Raw genomic sequence first — 26,504 nt, 5'->3', positions numbered from 1 at the left:
AGTATGGAATATGTCCTGTGGTTTTCTTTAATCCATTTTGACAATCTCTTCCTCCTTATCCCTTCCCCCTCCCCCTTTTCTGGGAATTAAACCAGGGATTCGAATGCCAGGCAAGACTGTACCTCTGAGCAACATCCCCAGCCCTTTTTTTATTTTTTTATTTTGAGACAGGGTCTTGCTGAGGTGCCCAGATTGGCATAGTACTTGTGATCCCCCTGCCTCAGCCTCCCTAGTAGCTGGAATTATAGGTATTGTGCATTGCATTCTATTTAAATTTTTATATGGGAGTTTTCTTTTCTTTTTTTTGGGGGGAGTTTTCTTTTCTTTCTTTCTTTCTTTTTTTTTTTTTTTTTACTTTATCCCTTTTTATAGTTATTTTAGTATTGCACTAGGGATTACAATATACATAAGTGTTCAATCTGCTTAGAATTAATATTTTACCACTTCCAGTGAATTGCAAAATCCTGAGTACCACATAGATCTCTTTACTGTCTTTTTTTCTTTTTAGTACTGGGGATTGAACCTAGGGGCACTTCGTTACTGTGTTACATCCTCAGCCTTTTTAATTTTTTTGTTTTGAGAGGGTTCTTGCTAAGTTGTTTAGGGCCTTGCTAAATTGCTGAGGCTGGCCTCGAACTTGCAGTCCTCCTGCCTCAGCTTCCAGAGTGACTGGAATAATAGGCATTTGCCATGATGGCTCTTTATCTTCTTTTCTGTGTAATTGTCACATGTATTTTATCTACATACATTGAAAATCCCTTCAACAGTGTTATAATTTTGTGCTTTCAATCATCATTAATATTTTAAAGAACTCCAAGAGGAGTAAATAGTTTTATTAAAATAAAACAGAGAATGTTTCTTTTCTGTTTGTTAGTTTGTTTTAGGAGATAACTCATCTAGTTAGGTTCAGGCTAAAATTCCTCCTGCCTTTTGTGGTCTGGGATCTGACATCAGTTCAAATTTCAAAGTATTTACTATGCTATTTCTGTTTGTCTCACATATGTACTAACCAGTGGCTAGTCTCAGACCAGGCAGTTTTATGTATAACCCTGAGATCAGTTGTCAAAATCTTGTTGAGCGCCTGTAATCCAATCTCCTCCCAGGCTGAGGCAGGAGGACTGCAAGTTGGAGGCTAGCCTGGGCAAAATTTTGTCTCAAAAGAAAAAGTAAAATAAGAAGGGCTGGGAGTATACCTCAGTAGTATAGTAGAATAATTTTCTAGTATGCATGTGTGAGGCCTTAGGTTCAATCTCTAGTAAAACACACACACACACACACACATTCTTTGATATGTTGTTTAGGATCAGACACATGCATGTGCAACTTGGGGATGGGCTCCATGGTTCATACATAGCTTTAATGAGCTCCTTCCTCTTCTAGTTGTTCCTCAAACTTTCCAAATCCAAATGATTATCCTTCCTGCACTTTGTCTAGAAATCTAGGTCTTTAGTTCCTCTCTGCTCTGCTTCGCACTTTCTTTGATCTACTTTGGGAATCAAATGAGAGGATAGGGAGAGACAGCAGTGGTGACTCTCCCTGTGCTCTTGGGATCCCAGTTCTCCTGGTCTGATAAAACATCACTTTGCCCATCTGGCTACTACAGCTGTTGTCATTGCCATAGCTGCCTCAAGGTAGGGCAGGAGAGAACAGAAGAAACAATCGGGATTTCCTCTACCCCCTCGACTGTTTAGGGACTCTTTCCCGTTTCTTTGACCACAAATGGAGGTCTTCTGTTGGTGTTTGTTCTGTGTATCTGGTACACATTTCTGGATTTGAACTGCCTTTGAGAGTCTAGGCCAGGAGATACCAGAAAGCAAAAAAAAAAAAAAAAAAAAAAGAGGGGAAACTCAGTTTCATAATACTTTGGGTTTTAGATTTTTTTTTCTCATTCTACCTGCTATCTGTAACTTCATAGAATCATCAGCTACTCAGGGATTTTAGTTGGATTGACTGGAAAATACAGGGTGGAATGGCCTTAGCCATCTCATCTGAAACCAGTTAAACACTTGCTCAGAAAGGAACAAGGCTGGCTCAGAAAGGAGCAGAGTGAGAAAGGTGGTGGTTGGGACCCAGATTATCAACCCCGAGATATCAAGCGACCAAACTGATGAGTCTCAGGATCCCCAGTGGAGGGAATCCTCCCAGGAAGGACTTCAGTGTTTTTGATCTCACCTCCTCTTTTTTTTTTTTTTAAGTATTTATTTTTTTTAGGTGGACACAATATCTTTATTTCATTATTATGTGGTGCTGAGAATCGAACCCAGTGCCTCACACATGCTAGGCGAGCGAGCTACCACTTGAGCCACATCCCCAGCCCTCACCTCCTCTTTTTTAAATTTTTAATATTTTAAATGAAAATTCCAGATAATATCTCTACTTAGTGCCAAATTTGAAAGATGTAAAGTGAAGAGGTTAGTCTTCCTCATTTACCTGTCTCCTCCACAGGTGGTGACATTCCCTGGAGGCAACTACTTACCAGTTTCTCATGTCTCCTTACAAAAACATTCTACAATGTTAACAAAGGAAAAATATGGATAAGTGTGCATATCACAACAAAATGGTGGCTCATTGCACACACTGTTGTATGTCTTGCTTTTTCACTTAATTTGTCCTGGAAAGCTTTCCATGTCAGTGTCTGTAGAAGGTCTTATTCTTTTATCAGCTGTGCAAAATGCTCATTAAATGGATTTATTATTTTGTAAGTCCATTTTTTAATCAATAAATGTACATTTGTTTAGTAAATAAGGAGCAATTATTCCATTAATTTTAATCCTTTATTGTTACAGAAAATTGCATAGAATTTCTTTGTATACCCATCCCATATATAAGACTGTGTCTATAGAATAAATACCTGGGAGTGGAATCATTGAGCTAAAGCTGTATATTCATTTTATTTGCTAATAGCATTTTGATGTTTTATTTCATATGACTGCTAATAATTCATCAGCTTTTAAACCTTTATGGGGTAAAGAATTTTAGAATAGGTAATAGAAACCTTCATATAATCTGAAATGTTTTTTCTAACTCGGGTTGACATTGAACTCTGATTCTGCCAAGTCTTTTACCAAAATTATTTGGGGAAAAATTAAATGGATCAATTGGCATTTTCCTTCTTTCTTCCCCTCTTCGAATTCTCATAAGAGACATGTTAAGTGACTAATTAGAAAACAGCCAAAAGGAAAGGATATGACATTCAAGAGTATTTGGATGACCAATTGCTCAGTCAATTTCTAATCCTCAAATTTGGTTTGAATTAGTTCTTTTCTGCTGAGGAACATTTTATCTATCATGTGTTCTTAGCTACATAGCCATGTCTATGTAAGTAGAGAAGCAAGTGAAAGCAATCATTTATTGCATGATGGTAGAAAAAGAAGCCCTATAAAAGTAATGATTTTATTTTTTCTTCTGATCTCTAGATCAGCACATGTAATACAAAAAAGTTTTGAGCAGGGTCAAAATGGCAAGCAGGCCTGCCGTTAAAGCCAGAGGTTAAATAATATTCAAGAATGGCATTATAATGCTGCAGGATTCAAGAGCTGGGGTTAATGCGAGATGATACAGTATATGAGGATGAAATGTAAAAGAAGCCATAAGAAGTCTTCTTGAGGACCTTTATAATGACAGGATGTTTGGCATTAAGATAGCCTTGGGGGCTGGGTTGTAGTTCAGTGGTAAAGCACTTGCCTAGCATGGGTGAGGCCCTGGGTTTGATTCTCAGTACTATATAAAAACAAAAGTTAAATTATTTAAATATATATATATATGTGTGTGTGTGTGTGTGTGTGTGTATATATCTATATGTATATATATATATTTAAAAATATATGTATATATTTTAGTTGTAGATGTACTCAATACCTTTATTTATTTTTACGTGGTACTGAGGATCGAACCTAGGGCTTCACACATGCGAGGTGAATGCTCTACCACTGAGCCACAACCCCAGCCCCAAAGGTTAAATTCTTTTTTTTTTAATATTTTTTTAGTTGTAGATGGATACAGTATCTTTATTTATTTTTATGTGGTGCTGAGGATCAAACCCAGTGCCTCACACATACTAGGCGGGCACTCTACCACTGAGCTACAGCCCCAGCCCAAAGGTTAAATTCTTAAAATAAATAAATAAACAGACAAACAAACAAATAAATAAATAATAGCAATGGACCTGACCATGAGGCATCAGATCACTCCTAAAGAGCAGTGGAAAAAATATGAGGAGGATAAATTCTATCTTGAACTCTATCTCAAAAAGGTTATTCAGGAAAGAAAAGAGAGAAGAATGGGAAACGAAGAATCATGTAGTTGAAATCTGTCCTCATAGTATTTTTATGAAGTTGGTTAAACGTGAAACATACAATTTAAAAATTATTTGGTCTTCATATGTATTACTTTAAATAAAGTCTGTTTTAAAAAAAGTTTTGTGCAAATAGCTTTCTTGAAAAAATAATATTATGGAGACAGAATATTAAAGCAGTGTCATTCAGGATTATTTTGATGATTTGCTGTGTTTACTGGAAATAAAGGGTTTCTTAGAAGATCTGAAATACAGATTTTTTTTTTTAGTACAGGGGGACATTTTCCTGATAATAATCCTTTTAACACTGTACTTAGAATCAAAAGTCAGAACAATTAAGTGCCTAAAGTTTTCCAAATTTACTTAGTTATGATTATGTATCTGCTTCAGTTAATTTTAGTAAATCTTAAGTAAAATTAGCTATATAATTAATCTGAACAGAGAAAAAAGAGTATTTTATAGTGATGGTGTGTTCTTTGCAAGAGGGTGCCCTTCTTAGACTATAAAGTAATGAAACTGGTCTTGGTAGCTCTTCAAATAGTCATCTTGTTTTAATTTTTTCTTTATAGATCCTGTATAATGAGAAAAACTGAAATGAGCCTAAAGAAATACAATGCTATAAAAATACAAAAGAAAGAAAAAAAACCCAGCTGTTTCAGAAGGCTGTGCATTTAATACAAAGAGGCAATTATTGCATGAAATACACTTGGAGTTTCTTGTTTGAATGTCCTACTGAACCTGTTCCATATAAGTCTGATTAAAAAGAATAAGAAAAGGCTGTGTAGGATCAGATGCCACTATGGAATATACTAAGAAGGAGAAAATCGTGGTTCTTGCAAAGGCTTAGTGGTGCGGGCTTACTGGGAGATATACAGAGGTATTTGTCCTTGATCTTTCCTCAGATAATGACTTTGTAGAGTAATGCAGTGAAGGAACACATTAAGATATTTTTTATTGCTTACATGTTGTATTTATCCATTTTCTGTTGCTATAACAAAATGTCTGAGGCTGTGTGATTTGCAAAGAAAAGGTTTATTTAGTTCACAGTTGTGGAGGCCCAAGAGCATGGCACTGGCTTTTGCTTGACTCTGGTAGGGCCCTATGGTGATGGCATCACAGTGGTTAGAGCACATCTAAAAGAGATCACATGAGAAGTCAGAGAGAGTCAGGGGTACTGTATTTCACCACATAATTCACCACATAATTGTCACCACTACATAATTGTTGCAACCCGTTTTTTCAGTTTTCAAAAATTGGTTTATAACCTTTCATCACATAATCATCACGTGGCATAATTCTGTTCCTCACACCACTTAAAGGGTAAATAGAGCAGCAGTATATTTACTGGTATCATGTGAATGCCCATTCATCTTCTGGTACATTGTTAATCTGAACCTAGAATTCGCAGGACTTGCACATTGTCAATACATTTCTGAAAGCTGACCTGTATGGTTTGTTTAGAGTGCTGCAGCACTAACAGTGAATACATCTTTTATTAATGGCACTGTGGATGGCACATCAGATAACAAAGCCAATGATACAAGCATAGAATCTTTGGACACTGAAAATTAAATTTTTAAGTTCATATTTTAATAGGACAATATAGTAAATTTTCTCAAGTGTAATATTTAGACTGTAATGCACAAATCAACAACAACTAATGAGTTAACCTTTTTTTTTCAGACTAGAAAAATATTTGCTAAATTGTCATGAACAAATCCTGTACATGATTTAGACTGTTCAGTTTTAATGTATATTCATGAGTATTCTGTGCATTCTAATCTGACACCAAATACAATTTAGTAATAGATGATTTTAATGTATTACTGGCACTATTTATTTATTGTGGTACCAAGGATTGAACTCAGTGGCACTTAACCACTGAGGTATATCCCCAGCCCATTTTTGTATTTCCTTTAGAAACAAGGTCTCATTGAGTTGCTTAGGATCTGATTAAGTTGCTGAGGCTGGCTTTGAACTCACATTTCTCCTGCCTCAGCTTCCCAAGCCATTTGGATTATAGGAGTGTGCCACTGCATTCAGCTTTGGCACAGTCTTTTTTTTTAAGCATCACATAATGGTTACAGGAACTAACTCACTCCATGAGACCAGCATTAATTAATCCCTTTTAAGGGCAGTGTCCTCATGACCTGATTGCCTTGCAATAGGCCCCACCTTTTAAAGATTCTACACTTCAATGCTGCCACATTGAAGACCAGCTTCTAACAAATGAACAGTTGGGGGATACACTCAAACCATATTCATACCATAGATGCTCTTTTAGTTTTGAACTTCATAAAATTTGTGTCCTTTTTTACTTAGTATATAAAACTAGTGGTAGTTCTTGGCAACTTTAAACTTACTGTGTCACTATGGGCCTAGAAATTCTCTTTTGAATGATATTTCCTGAATTTCAATTTAGTGATCAGAGTTTATGTGGTCAATGTACATCTTTCCCAGTGGACAGCCAAAGAATTCTTAGAATTTTAAATATTTTTTAAAAAAGGTATTGTTAATTTTTACTTAGCAGTACAAAGTATATCAGATTCATGGTCCTTTAGATGATGAGCTGATAAAAACAATATAGGCTGGAGTGTCCAGTTTTACCCATTAGCTGTGATGTGTTATGTAGAGCTTTTGCAGTTATTTGGCTACAGACTAGGACATTGCTGTTATATTATCTGTGTTACACCCTAACTAACTTAACCAGATTCTGTCTCAAAATAAAAAAAAATAAAGAGGGCTGGGGATGTAGCTCAGTGGTAAAGTGCCCCTGGGTTCAATCTCCCAATACCAAATTTAATCAACATATGGAGAGATTGAAGCAGCATAGATTTCTACTTCTGTGTCATAAACAGGAGTATAAAAGAAGGGGCAAAGTCTTAGCCATAGCTACAGGCCTTAAGTAGGCCAGAGTTTAGACCAGACAAGGTGAGAGACGTAGGAGAGACCAGAATTCTGTTACGTAAGTAGAATGGCTGGAAAAACCTGGTTATCTCATCTGGAAGCATGGGAGGGAAGCAACGAGTCCTCATCAAAGAAAGAATGCGATTTGGGTTATTATTTTTCCTTCTGGTTCAGAAGCATCTGAATCATGAATATGCCATGGAAATCCATTTTCATCATTAATAGAAGTATCATTACAATAGATTTAATTCACAAGATGGTATAGCAGTTTTACTTTATTTGCTCTTATGAAAAGATGTGCCCAGTAACATGATCCTATACTTCTGTCACAAAGAAGTGTAGTAAATAGGTGTGGTGGCACACACATGTACAATAGCCTGGTGTGATGCTGCATACCTGTAATCCCAGAGAGTCAAGAGACTGAGATAGGAGGATCACAAGTTCAAGGCCAGCTCCAGCAAATAATGCAGCCCTAAACAACTTAGTGAGACCCTGTCTCAAAATAAAGAATGAAAAGAGCTGATGATGTAGCTCAGTGGCAAAGTGCCCCTGGGTTTAATCCCCAGGACCACCCCCCACAAAGTGTTACAAATAAATTTTGATTAGATATGGAGGGTTAATTTTTCTCATCAACTTGACCCTTAACTAGCATTAGATTTTTAAAAAAAAATTTTTTAGTTGTATTCCATTTTATTCCATTCATTTATTTTTATGTGGTGTTGAGGATCGAACCCAGGGCCCTGTGCATGCTAGGTGAGCGCTCTACCGCTGAGCCACAATCCCAGCCCTAGAATTAGGTTTTTAAAGCCAAGTTTTGGGCTGGTTGTTTTCAGCTTTTTTTTTTTTTTTTTTAGAAAAATTTTTAGGTTTATGGACAATATGGATTATATTGAAAAGATAATACAGAATTCCTTTCCTATATATGCCTCACCCTGTTTCCTTTAATGTTAACAAGTTACCACGGTATATCTGTGAAAACTAGGAAATCACTACTGATCTGTTACTTTTATTTATTTATTTTTATTTTTAGTTGTCAATTAACCTTTATTTTATTTATTTATATGTGGTGCTAAGGATCGAATCCAGGGCCTCACGCATGCTAGGCAAGCATTCTACCACTGAGCCACAACCCCAACCCCACTATTGATCTATTACTTTTAACTAAATTCCAAATGTCATTTGGATTTTACCAGTTTTCACACTGGTGTTCTTTTTCTGTTCCAGGATCCAGTGTGGGAAACCATGTTCCATTTAGTCCTATGTTTCTTTAGTCTTCTCTGGTCTCTGATGGCTTCTCAGCCTTCCCTTGTTTTTTGTGACCTTCATAGGTATGAAGAGTACTGGTGAGGTATTCTGTAGAATGCCCTTCAATTTAGGTGTGTTGGATGTTTTTCTCATGTGAAGTGTCCTTCTTATCACATACTGAGGTGGGATATACTCACATAATTTGTCACTGGTGATGTTAACCTTTATCATTTAAGGTAATGTTTGCTAGGTTTCTTTGCTGTAGAGTTGCTGTTTTCCCCCCTTCATACTGTAATCTTCTAAACAAGTCACTAAATCCAACCTATACTTGGGGAAGAAGGGGGTGAAGATTAATTCTCACTCCTGTTGGAGGTAGTATTTTGTTTGGAATTGTTCTGTAAAGGAATATTTACCCCTGCCCATGTGTTTATCAAATCATTAACTTTTATCAGTATAGACTTATTTATTTGGATCATAGCACAGGCTATGCTATTTATTTTATTGCTCAGGCTGGCCCAGCTTATGTTGTGGCCTCTTCCAGGTTTTCTGTGTCCCTTTGATGTGCCCTCATCCTTTTACTACTTGAACACCTCCCTACTTTTTTTTTCTTTTTTTAACTAGAAGATATTCTAGATTCCCTTTGTATTTTCCTTGTTCTGGCTCTAAAATCAGTTCTTTTCCTAAGGACCCCTGGTTCTTTTTATTGGAGAAAGCAAGATCTGATCATTGGGTGTGCATTGCTACTAGGCCTGCTCAGTGAATAGAGCCAGTAAATATATACAGGTTGAATATCCCTCATCCAGAGTGCCTAGGACCAGAAGTGTTTTTGAATATTGGAATATTTGCATATATATAATGAGGTGACTTGGGGACAGGACACAAGTCTGAACACAGAATTCATGTATGTTTTATATATACCTTCTGCATATAGCCTAAATTAGTTTCATATAGTATTTTTGGTGTGCCTGTGTTTTGACTGTGATCCATCACATGAGGTCAGATGTGGAATTTTCTACTTGCAGTTTCATGTCAGCACTCAGAAAGTTTCAGATTTTGTAGTAGTTTGGATTTTCAGATTAGGGATGCCCAACCTGTATATACTAACCTTTGTATACATATGTATTTATTTTTATTTTAATATATATATTAAATATATATTTAATATATATATTAAACTTAGCATGCTTCCCACTGACTTTAACCTAGTATCACAGAGTTTTTTCTAGCCTCCCTCCCTTGTTTATCTGTATTTCACTCTGACAGTGAGAAACCTCTTTCTCACATCCACCATGGTAGATGGGGTTTTACTTATTTTTTTAAAACCCATGCACATGTAAAGCAGTTTCAGAATTGCTAATTTATAACCACCCATGAGCAACAAAGTTACTGCTGGAGTATAGCATTTATGTACAGATCCCTAGCAAGCCTTATGGTTGCTAGTCACAGCACTGGTTTCTAAGGTTACTGAAGTCGGCTCCTTTTTCCCCCTACCTTCTTCAGTGGGTTTATGTCTTAGATTTATGTTAAATATGTTAATTTTTTTTTTTTTTTTAAGACAGAGTCTGCCTGTTTATCAGGCTGGTCTTGGACTACAGGTATGAACTACCATGCCCAGCTAGTATATTAGATTCTTTTGTCACAGTCTGCATTTTATCCTGGAATCCCTTGACATCCTAATTGATTTTTAAAATTTTTAAAATTCTGTGGACATTAAAGTTCACTTGTTGCAAGGTATGTGCTTAGACAAAGCTAATGAGTCGTATGTATACCACCCTAATAGCATAAGAACGTTTCCATCACCCTAAAATTTACCTGAATCCCCTTGCTGCCTCCCACTGCAAACCCTGGTAACCACAAATTGTTTTTCATCTCTGTAGTTTTGCCTTTTTGAGAATGTCACATAAATAGAATTACACAGTGTGTGTAGTCTTTCACTTTGCATAATGCCTTTGAGGTTCACTCATTTTGTTCTACGAATCAATTGATTATTCCTTTTTGTCATTGAATAATACTCCATTCTGGGGTATACCACAGTTTGTTTATTCATTCACCAGTTGAGAGATATCTTGTTTGCTTCCAGTTTTTGATGCTTTTAAGCATTATAAATGCTTGTGTACAGGTTTAGTGTGAACAGAGTTTTCAGTTCACTTGAATAAATATTTATGTGTGTGATTGCTGGGTCATATTGTAAAATCACTTTTTTTTTTTTTGGCACTGGGGATTAACTCAGGGGCACTTAACCACTGAGCAATATCCCCAGCCCTATTTTGTACTGGTGGTAATGGTAGCACCAACCTTAATTTATGTCAGAATCTTAATTTATGATTTATGCTGGAGCCTTAATTTATAAATGGTTTATAAATTAAGGGGATTGAACTCAGGGTTCTTTACAACTGAGTCACATCCCCAGCCCCCCTTTTTTAATATTTATTTTTTAAATGTAGTTGGACACAATACCTTCATTTTAGTTATTTTTATGTGGTGCTGAGGATCGAACCCAGGGCCTCACATGTGCTAGGCGAGCGCTCTACCGCTGAACCACAACCCTAGCCCCCCTCCCAGCCTTTTTTTTTTTTTAAAGAGAGAGACAATTTTTTTTAATATTTATTTTTTTAGTTTTCAGAGGACACACATCTTTCTTTGTATATGGTGCTGAGGATCGAACCCGGGCTGCACGCATGCCAGGCGAGCGCGCTACCGCTTGAGCCACATTCCAGGGCCTCACTAAGTTGCTGAAGCTGGCCTCTCTAATTTGCCATCCTCCTTCCTTAGCCTCCCAAGTCACTGGGATTACAGGATCTTTTGAAAGGGTCAGAATTTTGAAAGGATCTGTGGCAGATTTTTTTTTAAACTTTCATTTAGCTAGCTGTTCTATGTTTTTTACTATTGCCTCTACCAAGAAGTAATTGGGGAAATGGCTGAAGAGTGGCAAGATTAGGGGCTATTGGGAATATTGGAGGTTGTGAGGACAGATGGGACTAGGAGACCAAGAGACTTGTTCTTATGCTGGTTTTATTGTTAACATGTACATTTTGGGTAAATTCCTTCCTCTCTCCAAAGCCTCAGTTTCCTTTTTTACAGAATTGGGCTCATGATTGCAGCTTTCTCTAATTATCTCACATTGTTATTAAAGATGAAATGAGATTAAATTAAGATTTAAAGTGCAATATAAATGTATGTTTCAATGCTTTATAAATAAAAGCCTCAGAAAATATTGAGGGAATGAATAAATATCTCTTTTTTTCTTTGTTTCTGATATTGACTCCAAAAAAATGGGAACTGAGAGAACTTGATCTTCTTTTTTGAACTTCTCTAGCATTTTTAATCTATAAATGTAAATTACTAATTTACATTACATTGTATGTGGTGCTGAGGTTCGATTCTCAGCACCGCATACAAACAAAGATGTATGTCCAACTATCTTATATTTAGTCGATGTTTTGAATGAGTTAGTCTTGGCACTTCAAAGGCAGAAACAAAAGAATCAACATACTTATTATCACCGTAAATATATTATAGATAATTATTTACTTTTTGTTGATTGCTTGACATTTGCTGAATCCTTAATATATCTAAATAAAAATTTAAAGACATTCTAAAGAAGAATATATGCAGGTGAATGAGAAACTGTTGTACAGATTGGGAGAGATCATCATTGATTGGAATTAGTAAAAAAAAGACTTGATGGAAGGTTTAAGGGTAATGTTGATAGAGACCGCGAAGGCACTGTAGGTTTAGTTTGGGAAACAGAAGGAGGATGACATGCCAGGAGGATTAGAGGTAGGAATGAGACTGGTATCTGAAGAGATGAATGAGACAGAAGTAAAGGTCAAGTTGGTGAGGTCATAAGCAATATTTTTAAATTGCAGTTATTTACTGTGGTTATACATTTATCAGAGTCAAGCAGGTGATCTGCAAATTTTGTTTAGAAATGGATCATTGTTGTATAGATTAGCTCCTCAAGGTTGAGACTTCGAGTTTGTAAAGCTCCTTGCTTCTGCAGAAGTAATCTCTTAGGCTGCTGATATCACTAAAATATAATCTGTGTCCATTGTCAGAGGTTTTTTGTTTTTTGTTTTCCTAGCAGTTTTTTTTTCCCCCTGGTGCTGGGCTGCCTTAGGGCAATATTTTCTGTCCATATAGCTATTGTAGCAGAGGTTCTTTTTTTCTTGGCAATTTGTAAAGAAAGTACAGGTTAAGCATCCATAATCTGAAAATCCAAAATCAGAAATGCTCCAAAGTTCTGACATATTGCTCAACAAGTTTCAGATTCCAGAGCATTTCTTATTTTAGATTTTGGATTATGGATGCTCGATCAATAAATTCCTGTGCAGCTGGTTGCAGTTGTGCACACCTGTAATCCTGTAATCTCAGCGATTTGGAAGGCTGAGGCAGGAGGATTGTGAGTTCAAAGGCAGCCTTAGCTACTTAGCAAGGCCCTAATCAACTCAGTGAGACCTGTCTGTAATAAAATACAAAAAAATGCTGGGGATATGGCTCATCGATTAAGTGCCCCTAGGTTCAATCCCTGGTGCCAATAAATAAATAAATAATAAATATATTCCTATGCAAATATTCCCAAATCTCAAAAACTCTGAAACACTTATGCTCCTACACATTTCAGAAAAGGGACATTCATCCTGTGCAAGTGTCAGGTACAAGTGGTTGGACTCTCAGAGGGTGTTAATCTCTGCACTATTGACATTTCAAACATGGTAATCCTGTGTTATGGGGCACATTTTAAGATATTTAACAGCATTTCTTGCTCTACCACCAGGTGCCAGTAATCCCCCCTCCAAGTTGTGACACTCAAAAATATTTCTAGACATTGCCAAAAGTCCCTGGAGGACAAAATTGCTCAGTTGTTGAACTTTTGGACTAGATGAAATTAAGGTAACTCAGAACTCTGGAAATTTATAATTTTTGTTTTGTGAGTGCATTATGCAGCATAGATTTTATTAGCAAGCAAGGGTGGATTAGAGGACCTACATAATTAGTGAGTGTCCTGTTACCTTCTAAATCAGGGAGGTCTTTTAGGACTGAGGTTTTTACAATCTTTCCAAGTAATGTTGGTAAGCTTAGACTATACAGGATATTCTCCATGACCCACTCTTGGAAGAGGACTGAGGTGAGAGTGAGATCAAAGAAGATTTGAGCAAAGACACTTGGAATGAGAATGACAAGTGTAAAGGGGGAAGAGAGAGAGTTGGATCAGGCTTTGGTCAGGTGAGCATCAAGAATCTGTACCTGATAGTTGTCTCTGTCCTTCTCTCCCTCAGCATATATAGTTCTGTGGTGGAGGAGGAAGGAGTATCCAGGGAGATTATAGTTATGAACTAGCATCATGGCTTGAATTGTGTCTTCTTCATCTCTAAGTTGTACCCTAGCCAAATTTCTTAATTTCACTTTACCTTGTTTTATTTATTTTCTCATTTTTAAAAATTTGTGGTAAAATATACATGATATAAAATTTATCATTTAAATCATTTTTAGTGTACAGTTGAGTGACATTAAGTATATTCATGTTGTTACGCAACAGTCACTACCATCCACCTCTGGAGCTTTTTCCTGAGCCCTGTTTGAAACTCTATATCCACCAAGCAACACCTCTCCCCGCTGTCTCCCCACCCTACCCTGGCTATCTTATAAATTTGACTATTTTAGGAACCCTATATATAAGAGCTGTACAGTATTTGTCTTTTTGTGGCTGGTTTGTTTTTCTTCACATAATGTCTTTAAGGTTCATCCATGTTGTAGCATGTATCAGGATTTCCTTCCTTTTTAAGCTCAGTAATCTATTTTATACATAAACAACATTTTGTTATGGACACTTCGGATTGCTTCTACCTATTGGCTATTATGAATAATACTGTGGTGCTTTGCTTTGTTTCATTGTAAAATGACAAAAATAATTCTTCTTTCCCAGAATTATGGCAGTCGCTTGAAGATTGCTGGGCCCTGGCTCAGGATAAGTGACACTTTCTCTTTTCACCGTTTTTTGTGCCAGTTTCTTGCACCTTGCTTATTTTATATCTCCTTCCTAGTATACTTGGGTCATTAAACCCAAGCAAGAACTAATGTTTTATTTTCCCCCTGCTAATTCAAGTTTATTTCAGGTCTGACATTTTACAATCATGTTCTCCAAATTGTTTGTTATTTCTTTTTTTGTTCTTGTTGTTGAATAAAAGTTTATATAAACATGAGGATCTAGGAAGTGTACAGTACAGTTCAAATCTAATTACAGGAATGATATTCTAAAGCACAAAGATATGGGAAGTATATTCAATGTTTAGTTTTTTAACTATACTTTTAGCCATAACTTTTTTCATCTAACCGTCTGTTGTGCTTTGGATCTGGACTGTCTCCCAAAGCCTCATGTGCTTAAAGGTGTGGTTCTCAATTAACATTTTCCACAGGTAGAGCTTTAAAGAAAGAATTAGATCATGAGGGTTGTAACCTCATCAGTGAATTAATCCATTTGATGGATTAATAATTCAAATGGACTGACTACTGGGAGGTGGGACCTAGTTGGAGGGAAGTAGGTCACTGGAGCTATGCCCTGGAGAGGTTTATCCTGTCCCCAGCCTTTTTCTCCCCTACCTTTCCCTCCGCCCCCCCTCCTTTCTCCTCTTTCCTTCCCTGCTGCCAAGAACTGAGCAGCTTTTCTTTACTATACCCTGCATGATGTTCTATCTCATCTCTGGCCCAAAGCAATGGAGCCAGGGACCATGGACTGAAACCTCTAAATCTGTGAGGCAAAGTAATTATTTTTTCCTTCAAGTCATTGTTGTAAGTTATTTCTGAGACTAACCAATCTCTTTGAAAATTTGAGTTTCTTTCTTTTTTGGGAGGTTGGGTACCAGGGATTGAACTCAGGGGCACTCAACCATTGAGCCACATCCTCATCCCTATTTTGTATTTTATTTAGAGACAGGGTCTCACTGAGTTGCTTAGTGCCTCACTATTGCTGAGGCTGGCTTTGAGCCTGTGACCCTCCTGTTTCAGCCTCCTAAACCACTGGGATTACAGGCATGCGCCACCTGGCCCCCTGGAAATTCCGAGTTTTTTCTAACTTGCCTTACTTGTTCAAGTTCTCTTTAATGGCTATAGGAGTCCTTCACTAAATCTCATTGTCACACTTTTTCCTAAGATAATTTGTTCTAAAACCTTGCAAATGACAGCTTGCTGTGCCCAGAGTCCTGAGGTCTCATCACCAAGGGTTTTGATTCCTCTGTCATTCACAAGACTATTGATATCCTGAGGGCAAGTTTTAGATACACTTGGTGAATTTCTTTGCTTTGTTCCTTTGACTCTTGCCTTTAAACACCCCAGCTCCCTCCTTCTGTGGGAAGACGTATTTTTGGCTGGCCCTTTTCTATCTGTGCTGTGCCATCTGTCACAGGGGTCATTGCTCAGAGCCTGACTTCTTCCCTGCTGGGAGCAGGTGGTCAAAACCAATGGCTATTGATGAGGCCAGTTGGGGGCAGCTTACCTAAGTGCCCCCTAAGCTGTATGTATATTGTTATCCTGCAGAGGAATGAGAAAGCTGTTTTGTATTAAAGAGGAAAAGATGCAGATGAGATCCTAAATTGTTCATGTATCTTTCTAGTCCAGCCACTTATCAACTGTCATGTTTTTGTCTCTCTGTACCACAACTGGTACTGGACCCCGAGACCACTATCTGAAGCAGCCCACAGGGTACAAAAAAACAACATCCATGAAAATTATGGATAATATAATTACTAAACCTGATTTATGTCTTAAGACACTAGAGGCCATGATCTTGACTTTTGTTCAAACAAAATAAAATACCCCTAAAGTCTTTTGATGATCTTGAGTGATAACAATCCTGTTTTAAAATTATTTAAATTGACTGTGCTTCTAGCCACTCAGGATTCTGGGCCTGACTCACAGGAGAGCAGCCTAGTGCTGAGTCACTGAGCCAACTTCATTCATTGATCATGTGCTTGTGCACAGCTTGGTGGCAAGGTGGGAGAGAATTACTATTTTCAAATGTTCCTTCCTGAGGTAGCATGGTCCAGAAGTGAGCTGAGAGACAGGATGCTGGAGTTCTATTCTTGGCCCAGCTATACACCTTCAGCAAGATCCCCCAGCCCCCAGCCCCCACACCCTGCCATGCTAATATAGAAGGATCAGGGAAATAAGTACAACCTACAAGACAGATAAGAACAGAAGAGGTTTTTAAAATGTGTTTCCCCTGAGAATTTTTTAAGAAATAGGCTCTCAAATCTCTTGTCTCCCTGACTGGCCAGGTTGTGTTGCCACTACTTGCTCAAAATGACATCCCAGACTTTTAGACTTGCCATAGACTCCACTGATTAAAATAGAGAAGATGCTGTCCTCTAAAGATAAACCTGACATTCTTGGGCTTTGTTCTTTTTGAAACCTGTAATGCCTCTTTCCTGTAGTACTCACTGCATGTGCTTGGGGTACTTACCTATTTGTAAAAGCACAAATGATTTTTCTGCAAAGTGGGGGAAATAGTTCAGAACAACAGTCTACAGAGTAAGTTAGTCCAGTAACTGGGTTACTGAAACCTGCTTGACCCAGCGTTCAATTGTTGCTGGGTTTTTGGGCCTCCTAAGTTGCCTTCTAGCTTTAGTGTTTTTAAAGCCCTGCTTTCCCTTGCTGGTATATTCGTCTGTCTAATCTGTACTAGATATAACTGCACCTTTCACTTTGTCTGATCCTTAGGGAGGTAAAACCTTTTCTACCTAGGCTTCAAGTGTTGTGTAGGTCCAAGATTCATATCAGAACAGTTCTTTTCACTGACATCTGAACCTCAATGTGTTGGCATCTCTAAATATTTTGAGCGTAAACAAAGCATAGAGAATAATATATTTGCTTTCTTTTTCTGAGAAAGAAGTAATTGCAGGTAGAAGCCCCAAGACACCATGTTCCCCTAGAACTTTTAGGCAAACCTTTTTTTGTCCAAGGTTCAGTGCAGAGTGCTCAGCTTCCCTGTAGGTTTGCCTTCCATGACCTATTCTCATCATTCTGTTTCCACAAGTGTTTTTACAGCTCCCCCCCCCCCCCATTTTCACCTCTCACGATGACCTTGAGCATATTGCTTTACCTCTCTGAGTTTTATATTTCTCATATGTGAAATGAGAATAATAACACCTGCCTTCTTTGGGTTATTTTGAGAATCAAATGAGGTAATATATGTCCAAGTGTTTTATAAAGTTCTGTGTTACACAGACGTTCATCATCTATGTAGAGAACCTACAATGGTGTTTTCCAGGCTTTGGGAGAAGGGAGTGGGACTGCCAGGGAAGTGGTAGATAGGAATCCCTGGGGGCTTTCTCAAACTGATACATATCTATCTGCACTATTGTGTGTGGGTGTCTGTGTAAACACACATATATGCACATACACACTTACACACATAACAATTAGAAATACTATACTTTGAAGGTAGGGACCAAGGACAGTCATCTTTATTGAGATCCTCTTCTTTCATTTTCAAGGTTCTGTGTTATTTTCTGACCTATCTCTCTCATGGAGATGGTCATTTACACTGGGATAGCCATTTAAAAAAAAATCAATTTCTTAGTCTGTTTGCTCAAAGCTCAGACTTTAAATTAAGAATCTTTGCATCAACTTTCTGGCTAAAAAGGTTTGCTTTCATTAATATGCTTTGAAAAATTCCTGCCACCAGTTTTTTCTTAGACCAGAATGTTTTTCTCTCCTGTCTCTCCTACTGCACAGGGTCTAAAGAGGGTTCTCTTGCTCTGAAAGCTTATATGGGTGTCTTAGCACTTAATTACAGCACATTAGCTTGGAGACAAGTGATCATCACTATTGGATCATGTTAAGAAAAAAATTATTCAGTGGTACTTGTTCAAATATGCTAAGGAAGACTTTATTCAGGACCATTGTGATAGGCAGAGGGATTTCTATAGTGACATCTTGTAGTGGGGGAGAGAGATGGGGCTCAACTCTGAATACAGTGTAGGCAAGTAGAGATCTATAGCCAAGGACAATGTGGGAGTTGGTAGATGAAAACTGGTGGGTGGAAAAGGAGTAATGGGGATTCTTGCCAGGGGGATCAGATATCACTGGGGCATGGTGGAGGCTGAAGAACTTGATCACATCAAGGATAATAAGAAAGTGAAGCGGGGAGTATTTAAACTGACTTTGCAGGGTTCTTTTGCTGAAATTGGTTTCACAGGGAAGTGCACAATGCAAAAAATATTCAGAATACAATTTACAAAATACAATTCAAAAAAATTCAAATACAATTTGGCCAAGCAAAGAACCTTTGTCAACCATTTCTGTACCTCTGCATGTAGGTTCTCTATAGACATACTGGTTGCTGTTCATTGTCTCCTAGCATTCCACATTTATTAATCATTTTATTTAATTATGGTATTGTGGCCCAGACTAGAGGTACTTTGTGGAAGATTATCCTTGTATAATTGTATTTAAGAACTGTTCATTTTTATGGTTTAAAATGTTTTAAGATCCAAGAGAAATTTTTTTTTAACGTGTAGATGCTCATTATACTCTGGATGCTTACTATACTCTAGAATCCAAAACTTGCACTATGTATATACCTAAAAGAAACTTATTCATGTGGGCACATAACAACCTGGATAAGAATGTTTGTGGTAGCTTTGTTGATAATAGCACACAATTGTTGGAAACAAAGTCTTATCAACAAGAAAGAGGATAAATTATGGTAGAATCAAATAGCTACTACCATGTGAAAATGTATGAATTACAAGAAAATGTGTCAAAAGAAATGTCAAACATAATATGGAGCAGAAAAATCCAAGTTTCAGCATATGATCAATATTTTGCACGAACACAAAATTTTAGCCAGGTATGGTGGCATGTGACTATTTCCCCAGCAGCTTGGGAGGCTCAGCTAGGGAGATCACGGGAACCCAGGAGTCTGAGACCAGCCTGGGTAACACAATCAGACCCTGTCTCTTAAAAAAAGAAAAATATGTTTCAAAATAACTCTTTACACTGTATTTAGATATACTCACTATGCGGTAATGATATAAAATATAGAAACACCTGATTCAGGATAGTCTTGAGGAGAGTAGGGAGAAACTGTGTGGGAAAGAATACACCAAGAACAACAATAACAAAATTCAAAAATTGGAGAATGATATTGATCTTATATTGTTATATTGTGTGCATAATGAATTGCATCATTATGTACCATTATAATACACCAATACAAATATGGAAAAAAGAAGAAAATAATAAATAGGGAACTTTAGTTTTATCTGTAAAGGTCTGTTGCCATCTGCTTTTCTATACTTAAAATATTTCATAAAACAAGTCAACTGTAATGAAAAGATTCAAAATGTATATGGAATATAATCCCAGGTTTTGTTTCGTTTTTGGTGCTGGGGGTTGAACCCAGGAGTGCTTTACACTGAGCTACATCCCCAGCCTTTTTATTTTTTGATAGGGTCTTGCTAAGTTGCTGAGGCTGGCCTTGAACTTTTGATCCTCCTGCCTTGGCCCCACAAGATGCTGGGTCTCCAGATCTGCACCACCATGCCTGTCTCCTATCCAAGCTTTTAAAAATCATACACAAAGGAAAGACCATGAAAGAATTCAATGTTAGTTCTTTAAGTATTAGGCTTATAGATGGGTTTCATATTTTTCAAGTTTTCTGCAATGAAATATGTATTATTATTTTTATTGTTTTTGATTTTTAAAAACTAGGCTTAGAGGGAAAAAAAAAACTTCTAGGACTTTTAAACCAAAGAACATTATTTAGCGTTATGTAAAATCATTTTTAAGATTAGTTTCAAAGATGGCAGCATGGTTAACAAGTTAACCACTTCCGGATAAGAAGAAATTCTCATGGGGTTATAGATAGAATCAAACTTTAGAGAAATAAACTTGATTTATTATTCTTTTTGGTTTGTCTTATTCCTAGGACTTTGCACATTTCACATCATAGAACAGACTTTGCTTCTCAGTTTAGGAAAGTATCCCCCCACCACCCACTCCTAATCCTGAGTTACAGGAATCCCTAATATCTGGTCCTGGATGCTGTTGTGTGTGTTTTGTAATTGACTGGTAATCCATCTGCTTTTGATGGAGTTTAAGCTCCATAAGGATGGGATACAAGCATTTTGTTCATCATTGAATCAATTCGCAGTACCTAGCACAATGCCTGGCACACGGAAGACTCTGGTAAATAATTATTAAATGAATGAATGAAAGTTAAAGGTCACAACTGAAGGGGGCATTCTGGAAACTAAGTCATTTGAGTCATTTGATGGGGATCTTTAAACTAGATTTTCCACTCATATGTACAGGAAAGGTAATTAGGTTGAGTAATAAGCTGTGAGTAATTCTCTTTGGAACTCTTAAGTGGAGAAATGAAAAGCCAGAGCTTTAAACACCAGTGCCTTACTAGAAATAATGAATGAGGAAATGGGGAAAGGAAGAAAGTACACCCAAGATTGAGATTAGGACTTTAAAAAGTTGATGTTGGTTCTCCTTCATTTATTAGGTGTTATTTAAAAATGTTTCTTTAAATGGTATATCCTCCTCCTCCTCTTGATTGAACCCAGGGTTTCTTGCATCCTATAAGCATGTGCTGTGCCACTGAGCTACACTCTCAACCTCTGATTTCTTAATATTGGATGAGTTTTATCACTATTGGTTTTAACACGCAGACAGAAAAATACAGAAATCATGGAAGTATAGCTCGATGAATTTTTAGTAAATGGCAAGCCAGAGGGTTCCCCCTCTACTCTGTAATCACTGTTTCCCCACAAGTAACTACTATCCTGAGTATCTGTTTTTTAATAATCCAGTTTTAATGGAATGCTTCAATTTATCATACCCCTGTTCATATCAGGAGTAAGTCAGCCTGTTGGGCCCAATTCAGTTGTAACCATCTTCCACCTAGTGATATAAGTGAAGGCATAGCAAATTTAGCACAAGGAGCTCCATCGTATTGATAACAAATGTCACATACTCTAAGAGATCTTAGGCTATGAATGTGTGGGAATGTGAAGAACAGAAATTTACTTATGTAGTTGAAGTGATCCCTGCCTTTCTTGGATATGGAAGCTCTCAAAACTGTTGGGTATATTATTTAAGAGGTACTAGAGTCAATTTGCTTCCCCAGCGTGGCCTTTGTTTTTCTTAAGAGAATAGCTGGATATTATTCTTTATCTATGCCACAAACATGCCATGATTTTTGTGGGCCAAGTTCAGTGTAAAGCCAGGCACTGTGACGGGTGCAGTGGTTAATGAGTTATGCCCTCCAGGTGCTGATAATTGGGCATGGAAAATGAAACACTTCAAACACAAAACTGTAGTTTAAAGCCATGTTTTATAAGTTATATAAAATATTGAGGGGAAGGGAAAGGTAGTTTCTGCCTGGGAGGAATAGGAACAGCTATCCCAGGCAAGGATAGGTAAGAGTGTTCTAGGCAAAAGGAATGGCACAGCCGAAGTGTAGGAGTGGAAAAGTACAGTACGAGTGGGAATGGTTTTGTGAAGCATAAGAAACAAGCAGAGAATGTCTATTAATAGGCTGAAAAGGACCCTGAGTGCTTGGGTAAGGATTTGAGACTTTATTCAACAAGCTATGGAGAATCTGAAAGCTAATGAGCAGAAGGGAGCCATGGCTCTGAAACCTATGTTTCATACTGGTTTCCAGTTGTATCACCAGTAGAGATTTCTGTACTGGCCCTAAGGTTGCATGCGTTGTGCCAGCTTGGAAAATTAGTAAAATTCATTTGTCATCAGTAAAGTGGTTAGATGAGAGAGAGAACTTTGACCATCTCAGGGAAAAGTATAAGATTAAGTTTTGTTAATACGTACAAATGAGATAATGAGATAATCTATTTCTCATCTTTTTTTTTTTTTTAAGAGAGAGAGAAAAATTTTTTTTAATATTTATTTTTTAGTTTTTGGCAGACACAACATCTTTGTATGTGGTGCTGAGGATCGAACCCGGGCCACACGCATGCCAGGTGAGTGCGCTACTGCTTGAGCCACATCCCCAGCCCTATTTCTCAATACCACTGTGCCTGTACCATTTTAACTTCTGATTGAGAGACAGCATACTGTATAGAAAAGCACACAGAACAGAGTCAAATCCTCAGTTTAAGTCCTGGCTCTGCTACTTACCATCTTTGTGACCCTGAGTAAGTCACATACTCTCTTGAGTCTGCCACACGATGGTTAGGAAATTCCAGTTGGAAGGTAACTAACTATGAAAGCATTATTAGCAGTATTGGGATGTATGTTGCTTGGGTTGATATTTGGACATGGTGTTTCTTACAGGCATTGCTGACAATGTTCATGATGCCTCTGAAAAGACCAGAGCATGTCCATAGTACTTAGAGGCAGTGTTTTGATAAAGAAAAGCAATGGGGAAAGAAGAAACACCAAATCCCAGCGTACACCCTGCCACTTGGTGTAACTCGGATGTAACCTGGACTTTTTAAGTTACACTACTTTTGTCTGGAGGCACTGTAAAAAAACAAAACAATAGTAGAAACCTTTCTCTCTCTCTCTTTCTTTCTCCTTTTTTCTCTCCCTCTCTCTTTTCATTTCCAAAAATCTTAATAAATAATTCAGATCTTTACTAGGATTCTTGGAGAGGATACATTGAACACAAAATACTAACCTTCCTAAAGAGTATATTTTAACAACACCATTTCTTCCCTTCTTGCCCTCAAACCTCCCAGCCATCTCCTAAGCCATGCTATCAGTTGCATTCCTAAATTTTTTCTTTGCTGGGCTCTTTATCATCTCTCTTATTATCAGTGTTATTATTAGTGTTTTCCACTTTCTCTTCCTACCCATTGTGTCTTCAGCTAGACTCAACAGGATAGAAATCCTCCCTCCTTAGAAAATGGACAGGAGACCACTTAATCTTTTGTCCTTGTGTCACTGACTGTTTGATACAAGCCAAATCAGTTCTTCTCTTTAGCTCCAAACACCTTTTCTGTAAAGTTTGGATCTAGTAATATTTGCTTGTTTAAACTCACAAGTGAGGATAAAATGAGATAAAGGATAAGAAATTGCTTTGTAAATGTTAGAGCACCTTGCAAATATGAGGTTGCATTAATTTGTAGCCTCAGCCACTGTTTGCCAAGTTGGTCACTCTGTCAGCTCAATCTCCTAAAATCCTAACAAGAATAAAATCTTGTTCACGAAACAGCCACTCTGTTTTTAATCATGGCTGACCATACTGGTTTGCTTGCTGCTATGATTTCTTAGGAATGCAGAGCTATGTTCTACTGTGTTTTTATATTTAGATTTTTATAACACTTTGCACAGTTCTTAACAAATATTCTGTCATTTGCTCCTCACAATAACCCTAGGAAGAAGATGAATCTATTACTCCTAATAGCTAATAAGCTATGCCTCAGGCTTCCCTATTGTTTTGGTCTCTCTCTGCAGTCACCATGAGTGCCCTAGCAACTACTTGATTGACCTGTCTTCTCTTCCCCTGTACAACCTCACAGAAGTGTGAGCAGTGCTTCTGAATTTAGTTAGTAGGATATCCTCTAGCAACCATCTCGTGAATCTGCCTGCAACATGTGATTGATAGATTCAGCAAAAGCAACACCCATACAAACCTGAGATGACCTTTGTGTGTCTGAATCCAGACCTCTAAGCCACTTGGAAGGATAGGTCACCTTGCAGATTTTGATGTGGAACTCCTTGTTGCTTTAATGCCTATGTTTGACCTAGTCTCATTGTCTTTTTTTTTTTTTTTTCCAGCCAGCGAAGCAACAAGTGTGTGTTACTTGAGTAAGAACTCTATGCAGCCGATCAGCTAGCTCTCTTATTTTCATTAAGTCTTTAACTCCTTTGGAGCTCCTTTAGAGTAGATGAGTACTTGATCTTTGTCACCATCGGAGCCATCAGGGTATAGGAAGAACATGGGCTTTGGAGAGAGGCTGCTTCTACTGTGACCTTGGGAAATCATAGTTTTTCTTTCCCTCACTTATAAAATAAAGATGCCAGTATTTAATTAGGTTATGAGGATTAAAGATAATGTTTATAAAGTGCCTGACAACACATATTATCATAAACTTCACAGATATTACACCAGCTTTGTAGATAGGCCCCTTACCACCATGTGTTTTTGCATGTCCATTTCAAGGGAATGTTATTAGTAATCAGCTCTAGATCCATTGTCTAAGAGTTGCCCATTGAAGAAGGGAGTTGAGAGACCCAATTTTTAAACTATTTGTATAATAGTTTAGAGTATCCTGACACTCTGTAGGAGTATATTCAGGGCTTCCTGAGAGGGGTGAGGTGGACTTGAGGCTCCATCTCTGCTTCAATCAGAGCAGAAATATTTACATCTCTATTTTTGTTTCATGTTAAGATTTCATGGTTATGATAAGAATCAACTGAATGGTCTTGGTATTTTATCCTCTGTATATGCATGTTTGTAACTTTATTCAGTACATAATTATTTGACAATAGGTTTTGTGTTAGGACATCCTGTTTTTGGATTTAAGCCTCTATGCTTTGAACAAGAGAAACTAACTTTGCTTAATCTATTAGAGTCTCTTGTTTTGTGGACTCAGAGCTGAAAGGGATTTTATAAGAGAGAAAAGAGAAAGGAAAGAGTTTGATAACAAGAATAGTGAAGTAGTTAAGAGAACACAGATCCTGGAGCCAAAAGGTTGGGTTTAAATCCTACTATGTGTCCTTGAACAATTACCTAATTTCTTTGTGTCTCAGTTTTTTCATCAATAATATGGGATATTAACAATAACTACCTTAAAGGATTGTTGAAAGGAACAAAAGAATTCTATATAAAGCTGTTAGAAAAGTGCCTAGCATGTGATTAGTGCTCCATATTAACTGCTATTGTTGGAAGTATTATCATTAGTAAGACCTACTTCATATATATCATCTCATTTAACCCTCATATGAAGAGTTAGAGGCTCCATAAATTTATGTAATTTACCCATTATCTAGCTGATAAATTGCAGAGCTGGCTCTATGAATCATTTCACCCACCTCCCAAACAAAACTAGGGTTTGGGCAGGTAAATTGATTTGTGAAGGGCTACACAGCTGGTTAATAAGAATCTCTGAGCTCTAATATTGCATTTTTAATCATGGCCTAGAATTGTTCCTTTTTTAGGGGGTGTATTAAATTTAAATATATATATATGTATACTCTCATACACACATATATGTATGTGTGTGTGTGTGTGTGTATGCATATGTATGTATCTCAAAAGTGATGTCAGTCATCCCAAACTATTATTGTTATTGAAAATTGTCAAGCCTCATAGAGCACATGGACTAGGGTCTTACTAATCATAGAAGGCAGGAATCTTGTAATCCTCATCATCAAGTGTCATTTTTGAGGATGGCAAAGTTAAGGCCAACTGCAAAATCTTTTGACTTAATCTCTGAATTCTAGTTTCTATGCAAAAAGTATATGGCCATGTGCTGTTTCCAGTTTTATCACAGTCCCTGCCTTCATCCCCAGTTGTAGATGTAGCAAGCTTTTTCACTGTTTCTCTCTCTTTCTCTAGAAGGAAATAATCTTCATTACTTCATTGAACTTGGCAAGTGTGCAGTATGGCTGTATGTAGTTATAGTAGAGAGTATTAGTGTGCCTGCTTATCATTTGTACACATGATATATCAATACCCCTTAATTACCTATTATACTCGCATTTGGATATTTTGTATCAACTAAAAAATGAACATTTATAGAAGTATCTATGAATGTTACCCATCAAAAATTTATTCCCACAATGCTTTCTTCTTTGTTCAACAGGATTTACGCAATTATCTGAAGAAATTTATTTTAACTTTGTTTTATAAAGGTTGAGTGGGATGGAAAAATTAAACTGAAGGCAGAAGTGTTTTAATATTTACTGTACACTTTCTACATGTTAGACATTGTATTAAGTTCTGTACTTGTCATTTAAGTAGATCATTGTACAGTGGAGGCAAAACTCAAAACTTTTGGATTTTGGCCAGAGGTACTAAATCTCTAACACAAATCACATACCTACTGGACTTAAGCGGATTACTTGTATCCAGTTGTAAAGG

The 26,504-nt window shown here is 37.2% G+C and overlaps 1 protein-coding gene across 1 annotated transcript in view; it reads left to right on the top strand.

The window, feature by feature from the left end:
* Positions 1 to 26,504, top strand: part of Scn8a (sodium voltage-gated channel alpha subunit 8) — a 180,408-nt gene that overhangs the window by 15,498 nt on the left and 138,406 nt on the right. The window contains exon 3 of the mRNA XM_027949788.2: positions 22,369 to 22,434. The gene's annotated coding sequence lies outside the window, so the exon portion shown is untranslated. The remainder of the gene's footprint in view (positions 1 to 22,368; positions 22,435 to 26,504) is intronic.

The sequence above is a fragment of the Marmota flaviventris genome, chromosome 3 (genome assembly GCF_047511675.1).
Source record: "Marmota flaviventris isolate mMarFla1 chromosome 3, mMarFla1.hap1, whole genome shotgun sequence".
Lineage (NCBI taxonomy): Eukaryota > Metazoa > Chordata > Mammalia > Rodentia > Sciuridae > Marmota > Marmota flaviventris.
This window is presented reverse-complemented; position numbering and strand designations above follow the sequence as displayed.